This window comes from Chrysochloris asiatica, unplaced genomic scaffold (assembly GCF_000296735.1).
Source record: "Chrysochloris asiatica unplaced genomic scaffold, ChrAsi1.0 scaffold00120, whole genome shotgun sequence".
Taxonomy (NCBI): Eukaryota; Metazoa; Chordata; class Mammalia; order Afrosoricida; family Chrysochloridae; genus Chrysochloris; species Chrysochloris asiatica.
In genome coordinates this window covers 5,247,533-5,253,629 of record NW_006408638.1, presented here as the reverse complement: position 1 = coordinate 5,253,629, position 6,097 = coordinate 5,247,533, and the positions used below count along the sequence as shown (strand labels likewise).

Sequence of the window (6,097 nt, the reverse complement as noted above, 5' to 3'; positions counted from 1 at the left end):
AAATACAAAAACAATAGAAAGAATCAACAAAACAAGAAGCTGGCTCATTGAATGGATTAATAACATCAACAAAATACTGGAAAATCTAACAAAAGAGAAGAAGATACAAATAACACAAATAAGAAATTATATGGTTGACTTCACAACAGAACCAATGGAAATCAAAAGATAATAACAGAAAACTATGAAGAATTGTACTCCAACAAATTTGAAAACCTAAAAGAAGTGGACAAATGTATAGAAATGCATGACCTACATAAACTAACACAGGCTGAAGCAGAAAACTTGAACAGACCTGTAAAAAGTGAAGAAATTGATGATCAAGTCATTAAAAAACACCCTATTTAAAAAGTACAGGCCCAAATGGCTTGACTGGTGAATTCTACCAAACATTCAGAGGAGAGCTGACACCAATTCTACTCAAACTCTCCCATAAAGTAAAAAGGGATGGAAAGTTCACAAATTCATTTTATGAAGCAAGCGTAACTCTGACATGAAAACCAGGTAAAGACATCACTAAGAAAGAAACCTACAGACCAATATCCCTCATGAACATAGATAGAAAATTTTTCACCAAAATCCTAGCAAATATAATCCAATAATATATGAAAAACAAAACAAAACAAAAACCCATAATGACCAGTGGGATAGATACCAGATATGCAAGGGTGGTTTGATATTAGAAAGCAATCAACATAATCTACCATATAAATAAAACAAAGGGAGAAAAACATCACATGGTCTAATCAGTTGATGCAGAAAAGGCATTTGACAAAATCCAACACTTATTCCTGATAAAAATCAAATGACTCAACAAAATAGAAATAGAAGGGAAATACCTCAACATAATTAAGGGCATCACTACCAATGGTAAGAAACTAAAGTCATTCCCCTTACATACAGGAACCAGACACGAATGCCCTTTATCTCCACTTCTATTCAATATTGTGCTGGAAGTCCTAGCCAGAGCTATAAGGAAAAAAGGGAAATTTAAAAACATCTGGAAGACTCCACAAATAATTATTGGAACTCATCAATAGATTTAACAAAGTGGCAGGGCACAAAATCAACGTACAAAAATCAGTTGGATTCCTTTACACTAATAAAGAAAGCTCTAGAAAGGAAATCAGGAAAACAATACCGTTTACAATAGCCACCAAAAGATGAAATACTTTGGAATAAATCTAACCAAAGTAACAAAAGACCTATACAAAAAAAACTACAAAACACTACTATAAGAAACCAAAAAAGACCTGCAGAAATGGAAGCATATACCCTGCTTGGGGATAGTAAGACTTAGCATTATATAAATGTCAACACTACTCTGAGCACATAATCCAATAAACTGGATTATATGAAGAAAAATGTGACATCAAGATTGGAGGAAGATTCATTAACAATCTGCACTATCCAATCTTGTTTGCTGAATGTAAAGAGGACTTAAAATACTGCTGAAGATCAAAGACCACAGCCTTAGGTATGGGTTGCACCTCAATGAAAAGAAGACAAAAATTTTCACCACTGGACCAATATACAACATCCATATCAATGGAGAAAAGATTGAAGTTGTCAAATACTTCATTTTGCTCATATCAACACTCATGGAAGTTGCACTCAAGAAATTAAATGACATATTGCATTAGGCAAATCTGCTGCACAAGACCTTATAAAGTATTAAAAAGCAAAGATGTCAGTTTGATGACTAAGATGCACCTGACCCAAGCCATAGTATTTTCAATAACCTCATATGCATATGAGAGTTGGACAGTGACTCAGGAAGACTGTAGAATTGGTGCATTTCAATTATGGTGCTAAATAAGAATATTAAAAGTACCATAGACTACCAAAAGAACAAAGTAATCTTGATGATGGTAAGAAAGCTGAGCAGCCTCGGCGTGTGACCTGTAGGTGTTGTGTCAAACACAACCACCTTGAAGTTCATGTCCTTCACCAACCTCATGAACTCAGTGTAGCTCATGGCCTCATCAATACCCAGGAAAGCACTAATGGCCTCCTGCCTCAGCTTCTTGTTCATGCTCAGCATGCTTTCCTCCTCAAAGAACTCATCGGGCAGATTTGCCTTTCCAAGGCTGGGGTCAATCTCCATGACAAAGAGGTTTTCATAGCCTTTGACCTCAGTAGGTACCTTGGAGAACTTATGGCCAAAAGAATCCGAGATGTTGTGGTTTGGGTCTGTGGAGATGATCAGAACACTCTACCACCTCTTGGATAGCTGAACTGCCAGGCTGCAGATGCAGGTTGTATTGCACATGTCACCCTTGCCCCCAACAAAGATCCACTTAAGGATGAGCTGCTCAGTGAGGTTGCTAAGCATAGACTCCAGCAGTTCTACATCAGGCACATCCTCAAACTGCTCTGTCTCAACTCCCCACCCAGCCACCCCTCTGAAATATTCTTTTTGATGATGAATGCAATGCCATTCTTCTTTCATTTGTCATTAAATATTGTTAACTGATGGTATATTGAGTAGAAGGTAATCATTGTAATGACACAAAGTGTATAATTTGTTGAATGTGGGACTGATGACCTGTTCTATAAACCTTCACTCAATTCACAATAAAAAGTTAAAAAAAAAAAAAGAATAGGCAAATGTATGGAGGCCAAAGTAAGGCTGAGGAAAAAGAGGCATTATTCTTTAAGAGGTACTGAATTTCTGCTTAGGGTGATATCTTTGGAAATAAATACTGGTGACTGAAGCATAACCTGATGGATATAATCAATGTCACTGAATTATATGTTTAAAAATAGTTAAAATAACAAATTTTTTGTTATATTCTATTCTACCACAATTTAAAAAAAAAAATGTTTTAAAGAACACAGGACTACCTTGGGAAAGAGAGAAACCATCTGGATTGTGTTCCAAATTTTTTATTGGTTTAGATTTCCATGTATGTGGGGAGTGATGGAACATTAACCGTGGTGGCACAGTATTGAAGTTCTTAATGGTTGAAACCCACCAGCCGAGACAGTCTTACTCTGTAAAGATTACAGCCTTGGGAAGTCTCTGCAGCAGTCCTACCCTGTCCTATAAAGTCACTAGGTCTTTAGGACTGAGGTGGAATGATGTCTGGAATGCCAAGGATAAGTATGAATGAAATCATTTACCAGCTGGAGTGCATAACTCTCACCGTGCTGAAGATCATAAACTACATGCCTTACATCCAATTCTCCTTATCCTTCGGCTTCAGGTTGCCCATTGGGGAACATCTTTTTACTTCCAAGGCTACTAATTGATGTTGAGTCAACTCAACTCATGGTAACTCCATGTGTATCAGAGTAGAACTGTGTTCTATAGGGGTTTCAGTGACTAATTTTTCAAAAGTAGGTCACCAAGTCTTTCTTCCTAGATGCCTCCGAATGGACTCAAACCTCCACCTGTTTAGTTAGCAGCTGAACTCATTAACTGTTTACACTACCCATGGTTCCCCTGAGGCTACTCCATGAAATTCCTGCCATGTTAATTTTCCTCTTAAAATATATTCTACTTCCCTACTTCCTTGTTTTCCCTGGCTGGTAACATGCACACAAATACCATCTGATCTAGGAACAGGATTGGATGTGGTGTCAGAGTTTGGGTGTGGAGTCAGGGTTTGGGTCTCCAGTAGTATCAGTATAATTCATATATGAGGGGACTTCGAAAAGTTCATAGAAAAATGAAATTAAAAAGATAAAACTAAAAAACATAGTTTTATATATTTAAAAAAGATAAAACATTATTTTTCAACATAAATTCTATCAAATTCAAGACACTTTTCTAAGCAATGATATTAGCCATTTAGTCCATCCTTAAAGAAACGAGGTACAGGAGGCACTCATTCATCTATATCAAGAAATTTGGAAGACAGGTACCTGGCCAACTGATGGGAAGAGAGCCATATCTGTGACTATTCCAAAGAAAGGTGACCCAACAAAATGCAGAAATCATTGCACAATATCATTAATATCACATGTGAGTAAAACTTTGCAAAAGATATCTCAAAAATGGCTGCAACAGTACATTGCAGTGAACTCCCAGGGGTTTAAGCTGGATTCAGATAAGAATGTGGAACTAGAAATACCACTGTTGATGTCAGATTGATCTTGGCTGAAAGCAGAGAATACCAAAAAGATATTTGTTGTTGTTAACTGCCGTCGAGTCAATTTCAACCCATAGCTACCCTATATAGGGTTTCCGAGGAACAGCTGGTGAGGTTGAACCACCCACTTTGCAGTTCAACTGACTTGGCAGTCTGATGCATTAGCCCACAGCGCTACATCAGGACTCCAAAAAGATATTTACTTGTGCTTAATTGACTATGCAAAGTCTTTTCAACTGTGGGGATCATGACAAGCCATTGGATAACACTGTGGAAAATGAGTATTCCAGAACACTTAATTATATACTCATGAGGAACCTGTATATAGGCCAAGAGGCAATCATTTTAACAGAACAAGGGGACAATGAGTGGTTTAAAATCAGGAAAAGTGTGCACCAGGGTTGTATGCTTTCACCATACATATTCAATTTGTATGATGAGTAAATAATCTAAGAAGATGGATTATTTGAAGAAGAACCTGGCATCACGATTGGAGGAAGACTCATTACCAATCTGCAGTATGCAGGTGACACAACCTTGCTTGCTAAAAGTGAAGATGATTTAAAATACTTACTGATGAAGATCAAAGACCAATTGGCTATGGATTGCACCTCAATGTAAAGAAAACAAAAATTCTCACCATCAGACCAGTAAACAACATCATGATAAATGGAGAAAAGATTGAAGTTTTCAAAAACTTCATTTTGCTTGGATCCAGCATCAATACTCATGGAGGCAGCAGTCAAGAAATCAAAGGATGTATTGCATTAGGCAAATCTGCTGCACAAGATCTCTTTTACGTGTAGAAGAGCAAAGATGCCAGTTTGAGGCCTAAAGTGCACCTCACCCAAGCCATGGTATTTTCACTAGCTTCATAATGGATGTGAAAGTTGAACAATGAATAAAGAAGACCTTAGAAGAATTGATGCATTTGAGTTATGGTGTTTTAAGGTCCCATGGACTGTTAGAAGAACGAACAAATCTGTGTTGGAATAAGAATAGCCAGAATGCTGCTTAGAAGCCAAGATGGGCAGACTTTGTCTCTCATTCTTTGGACATATTATCAGGAGGGATCAGCCCCTAGAGAAGGATATCATGCTTGGTAAAGTGGAGGGTCAGTGATATAGATGGAGACCCACATGAGATGTCTCGGCACAGTGGCAGCAGCAATGGGCTTATGCATAGCAGCAGTTGTGAGGATGGCACAGGAAAGGGTGGTGTTTTGTTCTGTTGTACAGAGTCACTATAGGTTGGAAATGACTCGATGGCACCTAACAACAACAACTATCCCTAAAGACTGAATTGGCATGAATTTAACCATGTCAATGCAGTCTTTTTCATATTATTAACTGGAAATAAAAAGTGCCATTTACAGTTTTTGTTTTTTTTAAGATTCTGAAACAAAAGAAGTCCTTAGGAGCCAAATCAGGACTGTAAGGTGAATGCCTAGTGATTTTCCATGGAAACTCTCCCAAAATTATCCTTGTTTGATGACAGGAATGCACAGGAGCATTGTGGTAATAGAGACAGACTCTGATGAAGCTCTTGTGGGCGTTTTTCTGCTAACACATTGGCTACCTTTCTCAAAACACTCTCATAATAAGCAGATGTAATTGTGTTTTGACACTCCAAAAAGTTAACAAGCAAACTGTCTTGAACATTACCCAAAACGGTTGCCATGAACTTTACTTTTAACCATCTGTTTTTGCCTTGACTGGCCCACTTCTGCTTCTTTGTAGCTATTATTTTGATTGTGCTTTGTCTTCAGGATCATGTTTGTAAAGACATGTTTCATCTCCTGTTACAATTCTTTTTTAAAAAAAAAAAATGCTTCAGGACATTGATCTCACTTGTTTAAAATTCCGATTGATTGGGCACACAATGAATGGAAAGTTTGCTCAACTTTAATTTTTCAGTCAAAATTGTTTAAGCTGAGGCAATTGGCATCTCTATGATGTTGGCTATTGTTTCTGTTGGTTATTAGTGGTCCTTTTCAATCA

The 6,097-nt window shown here is 37.4% G+C and overlaps 1 pseudogene; it reads right to left on the bottom strand.

The window, feature by feature from the left end:
* Positions 1-1,840: 1,840 nt before the first annotated feature.
* LOC102818285 lies at positions 1,841-5,871 on the bottom strand (annotated as a pseudogene).
* Positions 5,872-6,097: the final 226 nt, after the last annotated feature.